Source organism: Haemaphysalis longicornis, unplaced genomic scaffold (assembly GCF_048455015.1).
Source record: "Haemaphysalis longicornis isolate Haplotype H1 unplaced genomic scaffold, Haemaphysalis longicornis Haplotype H1 scaffold_25, whole genome shotgun sequence".
Lineage (NCBI taxonomy): Eukaryota > Metazoa > Arthropoda > Arachnida > Ixodida > Ixodidae > Haemaphysalis > Haemaphysalis longicornis.
This window is the reverse complement of record NW_027526314.1, coordinates 3,347,314-3,355,988: the sequence shown is the minus strand read 5'-3', so window position 1 is coordinate 3,355,988 and position 8,675 is coordinate 3,347,314. Positions and strand designations below refer to the sequence as shown.

Genomic DNA, 8,675 nt, shown 5'->3' with positions numbered 1-8,675 from the left:
CATTGCGCGCCTTCCTTTGGTAGTAAACGGTTGCATTATAAAAAGGTAATCGTGCATCGACAAGGAAAATTTCCAGTTCCATTTTGCTAAGTTTTTACAAGCGACTCGCACTGTTAACTTTCTCTCTTAAAGGAGTACTGACACCAAATTTTTGCTTCATGTTTTTATTCGTTAGGTGTAATAGGTGTAATACTTGGTAAATGTTGCCGTGAATGGGTATTTTAGCGATTGCGCGGTATACAATGGCGACCTTCGGAAGCCTATTTATGGCCCCTTTAAAGCATGCATGGCCGGGTTGTTTTATGTTGCCGCCTGTATATCCTTAAACAAAAATAATCTAGATAGAAGGCTCAAACATTGCCTTGTTGCTGGATCCTCATAATTGCTCGAAAAAATTAATTTACTGGAGAAATTTTATATGCAAGCTATATAAATTTCTGTGCATCATATGGGTGTGCGAGCCGTATACATGTCGCCAGCTAATTACAATCGTGTGTTTTCCCTTCATATATACATTGCCGCAGTAATTACGGTTGATTTATGAAATAGATTAAAGCCCAAAGTTCACGTACTTTAAATTGCCCCCTTCTTGTGACATTTAGTCACTGTTATAGCCCCTCTGATCAGCGAACGTTCCAACTAGTCCACACCTTGCACCTTTGTTTGAAATAGACAACATGAAGTGGGCTGTTTTATATTTCAACTTCCCCATAGACATTTCACCTACCTCGAGCGCCAAAGTCAGAGCACCATGATATTGTAACATATATGAAACAATAAAACAAAACAAAGACCTAACCCTGATGTGACACCCATTTTCCAGGAGATACTGCCTGTACGAAAGCTCATTGGCCTATTTCAAGGATCTTTTCTCATTATACAAACGAACCTTCCAAGTAACCTGAAAATTTTTGCTCTTGTTCCCTTCCAATAGCATTGCACACACTATCTTCAGATTTTTCCTGGTGTAATTTTTATTCGTAAGAGGTTCCAATGCATCGAACACTTGTCGCGTTCTGCTTGGCGCGAAACGAAATACAGCAGGGCGCCAGGCGTTCTCGGAACCCCGCCTTTTTCCGAGACTTCAGCTGGGAATCAGGCACGCTGTCTCGCGCATTCCTTTCTTCCTGCATGCCTTATTTTTTGTTTTCGTCGAAGCTGCGTCCCGTCCCGTCCCTTCTGTGTGTCGCGAAGGAAGTTTCAGCAGCCGAGCGCGAAGTGGGGAATGGCCGAAAAAAAAAAAAAAAAAAAAAAAGACCGAAAGAAAAGGCTTTCGTCCTTGGCCAGCGTCCTACCCTCCTCTCATACGCGCACACGTGCGCGCCCCTCGCAGAGGGGTCCTCCCCTCATGCTCCTTTGCGACTGGCAGCCGGCGGTGGGTTGGGAAGAGTAGACGAAATGCGCGCGCTTTTTTCAGAAAGGAGCAGCCATAGTGACAATCAAACGGAATGGAGAAGGAACCATGTCATACGAAATATTGTTGTGTGGCCGCATGTTACGGCGAATATTTGCGGGCCGGAAAGTTCATAGCAACCGACCAGTGAAGGTAAGCGCTCGATTTTCTGAGCTCACCTCGTTCTTTCGAATGCAGTTTACTTCGTAAAAGAGCGGGAACAAGATTGCCCTCCCGTTTCTAACTTCTAATCATATCCTTGCTTTTGTGAATGCGTACGGTTGTAAAAGGGGAACACGTATTCACTTAAATTTTATGGAAAGAGTATAATGAGAAATCAGGTGGGCGTTCAGTAGTAGATTTTTTGTTATGATGCTGAAATCGAATGTATATATGTTCTGCAAGAACCTTGATATGTACGATTGGCTTTTAATTTACTTCTCGCCGCAGCTGCTCACGAACGCGAAAAATACAACTAATAAATATAACTTTGTTATGTTTAATTTCACGCGAGTTTCGGCGGCATGCTGTAACGGAACACAATTTAGCGTTGCAGTTAAGCCATATGTTATCAGCTGCTTATGCGAACCATCTTACGATGTAAAACAACGCCTGACGTCTTTGTAGTATTCACATATTTTCCATGTGAAAGGCTGGTCTACGTCGGATGCTTATAACTATAAAGAAAATAAATGACAAATAAAAATAAATAAATGAAATGATCAAAAATAAATAAAAATAAGAAAATAAAACAGCTCAAGCCAGTTTTTAGCACATTTTTCGAGAGCAAAAGGTAAAAGGACGATGCTATATGTACTACGTAGTGAAGTCCCACCGGAAATTGCTATACGCACTACCCATATAGCGCCATCTATGAGGCGTTGTCAGAAACGCTCCCGAGCTTGCTTGGTGGCGGGCTGACGCGAACTCTGTACGAACGGCAACGTACCTTTTCGGTCACGGCAAAGTTTGCGCTGTAGTCATGGGCGTGAAATAGATTATGGCTGCCCACAGGGTCGTTTACGACGCGTTTGAGCTTTTCATCGAGGCAGGAACAGAAATTACGCGGGCAGCTGGTGCACAACATACGGTTGATACGGTGTTGATCAACATATCGTATGTTGGGTCGGGCCGGCCGAGTCATTTTTTGTTTATTTTATTTTTGAGTTTTGTATAAGCAAGTATGTGTAGCCCGAAGCTGTTCATTCCTGGGTATTGCCAACTCTCTAAATAATAACCCACGGCGGCTTTATATCGCCTTAGTAACAGGCGCCAGATAGCTCAGATCTCGCATGGTCTCTCATGGCTGCAGGGGGTAAAATGTCTCGGGTTCGATTCCCGGCAGCCAAGGCTGCGTTGAATTTACGATGAAGGCGAAAAATTACTGTGCGTACCCGATGTTTCGATCAACACTAAAGATCCCTGAGTAAGATGTCTACAACGCTGCCCCGTGCCGTCTTAGCGCGTTGTGGTTTCGGCGGCGCACAAAAATCCAGTTTTAATTGACTACGCAGCAGTCAACTAAAGCATGTTCTACAGGAACTCCTCAGTACAAACGGGAGAACGTGCACCTGTGCTCATATGTGTTTGTAGGACTGACAGCTCTCTTTATACCTTTCTCTCTCGCTCTTTCTACGTTATCCTATCACTCCCCCTCTACTTCCCTTCCCCTGCACTGGGTTGTATGCAGGTGAGCTCTCTGTCGCGCTCAAAAATATCCCCAGTGAATTTCCTTTTTTTTTTTCCGTCGCAAACCACGACCACCGCACCTTGCCTCGAGCTGTTAAAGTTGGCTTTTCCGCATGGCGGTTAAGCTGTGCAAGAAAGTCACCTGGGCTAAATGTGATAGTAAGAAACGCTTCTGATGTAAAGCAGCTCATCGTTAAGCTGTGCAAGAAAGTCACCTGGGCTAAATGTGATAGTAAGAAACGCTTCTGATGTAAAGCAGCTCATCCATAGTCTTTAAGAAACGCTTAGGACACATTCTTTAGCAGTGTGACCTTTAAAAGTTTCACACCCCTCCTCCCACTCGGCCTTCTTTTGGTAAATAAAGGCGGTTTCAACATGCAGACACAGGAAAAGGAAACAGGAAGATGTATAGAACTTTTTTCTTTCACGTACATAATGTTACATGCTAGCAGTGCCATTTGACCACCACGTTTTACTTTGTGCATTGTAGCAGTTTCTTACCAAGATCCAAAGACTCGCTAAAAAAATTTCACATCACGAATGGTAAAAAAAAATTATCTCTGTAAATTATGTGGAAGCAATGCCCATCTCTTCATTGTTGACACTTTCTAGTTTATCAGAGCTGCTGCAGCCAAGCGTCACGTTACATTTGTAAACTAGAAAATACAGGAAAGGGGCCATTTCTAGGCAGAAGGAATTATATTGATTAGCATCTGCGTTGTTCGAATTGTGTTTTCCAACTGGCAGGGCAACTGCTATTATTTCTGTGCACATAAGATGTCCACGATTTTGCTCCAGTATGTGACTCTTAGGTGCTTACATGCTGATAAAAGAATTCTGTGCTATCTTCATTCATACACTGCAACTCGTCCGTGCTCATGGTGAGCATGCAGGGTGCACGTGTGACGCTTAGCATGGTAAACGTCAGGCGACGTCTGCTCAGTTGTAACGAGAATATGTCTACTCCAGAATGCTTAAATAACTGAATCAATCGTGAAAAACAGTCAACTCAAAACAACCTGAAAAAAAAGAAGCACCCTCCACCCTAAACGAAAAAGAAGACAAGAAGAAACGAGTTAACTATTTTACATTGTTTTCAGGTTATCCAAAAATAAGTCTCCATGCAGAAGGTCCAAGAAAGACTATTGTTTCTTACACTTTCAAGAACACATCAACACTGCCATTGTTTTACAATATAAAGTAAATTTTTATTACACCATATCCTCAGCTTCAGGTGGTGTTGTCCTTTCTGGGTGACCTGTAAAACCAAAGGTGCAATATAATTAGCAATACGGCTGTGCTCCTTATATACATGATAGAAATAGAGCAAAAAAAAACATACATGGCAAAACCCAGGACCTTTGTTGCGTTGTTTCTTCATTTTGTGTTATTTTTTGTCCTACTGGCCCAATTTCAATTCTTGAAACCAACTTTCGTGAAAAACCTATTGAGCATGATTTTCCATACCAACTCTTATTACATGAAATGGCTGCACAATACTTTTTGCCTGAATGTAAATGTGGCTAAGAAATTTCTTCATTATTATTTTGGAGCAGCCAGTTTTTACTGACAGTCACAGAAAATCGGGGCAGATGGTGCAGAACTGTATGCGACGTACCACACAGTGTGAAGTGGTGTCCAATTTTTTTGCAAATCGCTTGTTAGCCCAACTGGAACCACACCACCTACAGAAGCTGTAGTAGTCTTTGACATAGCCTTATAAATTGACGTGAACCTTTATCCCTCAGTTAGAACTGATATCCTTTTTTTGCTGCTTGGTGCTGTTTACAGTAAGAACCACATTTTTTAGGAAAAAGGAATTGCCACCCAAAGAAAACCACTTCTGATTCAAAATAGCAATGTACAAGATTAGAATCATACTGCAGAATAAGAACGTATACATGTCCCCCCCCCCCCCAAGCTACCCCAGCACTTGCACCCTCCCCCATGCCCTCTGCCTCTTCCTTCGTGAAACTGGATTTGCCGGCCCCCTCAAGATAAAATCCTGCTGACGGAACCAATAAAGTGTGCCGCTGGCCGAATTGGTTCTCAATGCATAAATACGAGGCTGATTCAAAGAGAAACGATAAGAAAAAAGGGCACGGGTGCCTTCATGGTCTGTCCCACAACTTTCACTACAACTTGGAACGATATATTGGCCCTGAGAAAGATATACGCCTCCATGCCTATTCGGCACTAGGAAACGGATCCAAGCATCAGCACTGACTCCCCCCATCTCCTATCATTACTAATAGCTTGACACTTGTTGATTAAAAAAGTGCTTGTCCTTATGCGTCATCCCACTTGTAACAATGCATGCAACGACATTTAACGAGGCGAGGGGAAACGCGCTGAAGGCATACAATACGCGTTCGCACCGTTCGGTTGCACGGGCAGGCTGAAGGACCCACGCGACGTGCATGCATGCTCACGCATCGGCTGGAAAGGCTGGTGAAGGAAACGTAAGCTCGGTGGTCGATGCGGGTCTCCTACTTCAACATCAGTAAAGCAAGCGTTACGGGACAAACCAACGAGGCCAGAAATACCTACCTTCAGATTGGCCAAGCCGTCTTCGAACCACTGCGGTGTGTTGACGGCGCGATCGGGAAGTTGCCACGCCAGCTTGACGGCCCTGGCGCGAATCGTGTGCATCAGCCCGGCCCACGACTCAATACTTGCGCTTTATTACCGTGATTTGCCGCAACAAGATTGGTGGCACCGATCCATCCATGGATCGGTCAAAAGCGACGAAAAGCAGCCAGGTCGACCGTCCGAACGCTTGAGACCACGTACGTTAAAAAACATAAAAAAAGTGTTTCTGACAGCACCCATAGATGGCGCTACATGGGTAGTGCGTATAGCAATTTCCGGTGGGACTTCACTACGTAGTACATATAGCATCGTCCAAGGTAAAATTAGGCAACGAAGAAAATACACGGTTGTAATTTCATCTAGTTGTACATGTAATGTTTCCCTTCTTTAAATTTGCCTGTTTACTAATTTTTGTTCGTTGCGTTTTTATGTTTATGGCCATTGAGGTAATTATCGTCCTCTTTCAATGATTGCCGACGTACCACGTCGTCATCAGTTGGTCGGCTTCTCTTGTTAATTGAAAATTCTCTGGCAAGCTGTCTGATCGAAGACTTTTCACTTAATTACTCAATGGCCTGGAAAGAAAGCTGTAAGGTATTTTATATAATTCAGTATTTTGTCCTTTTCTGTTTTCCAGGGATGCTTGAGAAACCAACTCAAGCGATGTGCGTCATAAAGTTGGCACGGGCATTAGAAAAAGTTAAACAAGCAAGACAAAGTGAAAAGTGAAGAGGCCTGTTTTGCTATAATATTCCTTCCTAAAGGTAAGGTTTTCTCTATTAGCTAAAATTTGCTTCACTTCAGTTTTCTGAACCACTTCTATACACTCTGTTTTGTTTCAGAAATACCTTATGATTTACCAGCACCACAACATTGACACACGAATAAGCTCATCTGGCAGCAAGCGTCATCCAAACTGCAGGTGAGCTTCTGAGCACCCTGTGTGTTAGAGCAATGCCATTTTGTTTGTTTTCCAGGAATGGCAGTCAAACCTCATTTGAAGTGCCAGTACAAGAAAATTGATGAGGCCATATTGTATGCCAAAAGTCCTGGTGTTCTGAGAGGTGAGACATTGTCTATGCTGTAACAACTTTGCAACTTCTCCTAAACTACAGCTTTTTTTCATTTCGCAGAAGCGTGGCAGTAACAACCCCATGTTACTGGGTTCATGGCCGTCAAGTATGTCATCAAACCGACTTGTCAAGGCAGAAGAACAAGCAAGCCCAGGAGGAGAAAAACGAAGACAACGGCTGAAACAGCGTACTTGCGAAATTGCAATTGCTTTAACACAATACGTATTCGGATCGATTGTTAATGGTAAAATAAAATGCACATGTTCTTTCATCTTAAAGAGTGTCAGTGTTGTTATTTACGCTAGCTGGCATGTTCCTTGCTTTAAAATTCCGCCATTTCTTAGTTTGTTATTTTGCCGGACTGCCTTAATTGTGTGTGTTGGTCAGTGTAGGGATCAAATGTATGAACATGCAGTCTAAAATGCCAGTTTATACCTTTTAGGAGTTTATGAGGACGAGGTGTGAAGTGCTCGCTTATCATGCAGTCAACAATCGTCTGTCTAGGAAAAAGTTAACCTATAATATTTTCATCTAGTTATTGTTGCATGTATATTAGATACATGTAACTGTAAGTTACCTGTACATTGCTGCAATATCATCGCTTCGTAAGAGAAACATTGCTTGAACGTCATATCAACAGTGCGCGGATCGATGCGGCCCTCGTGGGGAAAAAACGTATCTGTAAAGTCGCGGTAACGTTGTAGGAAGCATCGCTTGAACATGATAGCGACGTTTTCTAAATGTTACCCGCACGTTGGAAAAATATAGCTGGAAAGTTACCGCAAAATTGTAGGAATGTTATTGCAACTTCATAAAAACATTGCTTGAACATTGCAGCAACGTTCTTTGTATGCTAACTTCATGTTAAAAGTGTGGATCTAAAGTTGCTGCAAGATTGTAGCAATGTTATCACAACGTCCGAATGGTACAGGGATATGTTTAAATGTGGTATGCACGTTGCGAAAATGTAGCTGAAAAGTTGCTGCAATGTCATCAGAAAACGTCTCATAACGTTGTTCAAATGTGTCCCGCATGTGGCTGGAAGGTTGCTCCAAGAGTGTAGCAACGTTGACGAACGTCAGAAACAACGTTATCCAAACATTAAAACAACACCCTTAAAACGTTGCCCCCATGTTGGAGCAATGCTAATATCAATCATGTTGACGCAATGTTTCTGGGAAACATTGCACTAACGTTAAAAAAAGCGGACATTAGCCACGTTTTGGCAACGTTAAGGGGAAACGTTGTGGAAATGTTCGGGCAACATTCTGTGCTACTAGGGAGAAGACGAATGGCCTGCTCGACGGTATTCCAATCATTATATAAAGCATCTCTATGCCTTCCTTGTCGAGAAGACAGGGGGTTGACATAAGTAACTCTCGAGAGGACAAAAGCTTCAGTTAATCGAAAGGTACCGGATTCCTTTAGGCCTAGCTTCTTGGTGGCAACTCGCCTGATCATGTGTGTGATTTGATTAATGCTGTTTTTGAGGCGCTGCAAGGAGACGTCACTCTTGGTGTTAGCCTCGAGATGTGGGCTCAGGATCTTGATGCTGGGGCTTGGAGTGATGGCCTGGCCATCAAGGAGTATTTGAATGTATTCCTTGATTTGGCGTGAGGGCGGACGACAAGGAGCTGTAAGTGTTTACGTGAACACTGGAGGCCACAGGCTCTAGCACATTGGCTTACTAGAAGTGAGATGCCATGCATTGGTGTAAGCTTCCTTGAATTTTTTAAACTCTAATCCCATGAGAAAGGTGCGCACAGGGCCACTAGATGGGCGTGAGTGGTCGCGTAACGCTTTCAAGGCATTCAGCGAGAACGCAGAGGGTAAACCCGTAGATGTGCTTGGTGAGTACACCACCTTTCTTCCCAGTCTTCGCGTGGGCTCGTAGCTAAATCGGTAAGACAACGGGCTCTCGCTTTGTT

At 43.3% G+C, this 8,675-nt stretch overlaps 2 long non-coding RNA genes across 4 annotated transcripts; one reads left to right on the top strand and one right to left on the bottom strand.

Moving 5' to 3' along the window:
* The first annotated feature begins 1,295 nt into the window (after positions 1-1,295).
* Positions 1,296-6,925, top strand: LOC144172645 (uncharacterized). 3 transcript variants are annotated; one of them, XR_013323075.1, is made up of 5 exons: positions 1,297-1,546; positions 6,312-6,438; positions 6,517-6,596; positions 6,652-6,738; positions 6,808-6,925. It is a non-coding gene; the product is annotated as an uncharacterized LOC144172645 (long non-coding RNA). The 3 variants fall into 3 exon arrangements; XR_013323074.1 differs by having other exon boundaries at positions 1,296-1,546; positions 6,517-6,738; positions 6,790-6,821; XR_013323073.1 differs by having other exon boundaries at positions 6,517-6,738; positions 6,808-6,918.
* LOC144172644 (uncharacterized) lies at positions 4,266-5,856 on the bottom strand. Its single transcript, XR_013323072.1, has 2 exons — positions 5,633-5,856; positions 4,266-4,340 (listed from the first exon to the last, which is right to left on the bottom strand). It is a non-coding gene; the product is annotated as an uncharacterized LOC144172644 (long non-coding RNA).
* Positions 6,926-8,675: the final 1,750 nt, after the last annotated feature.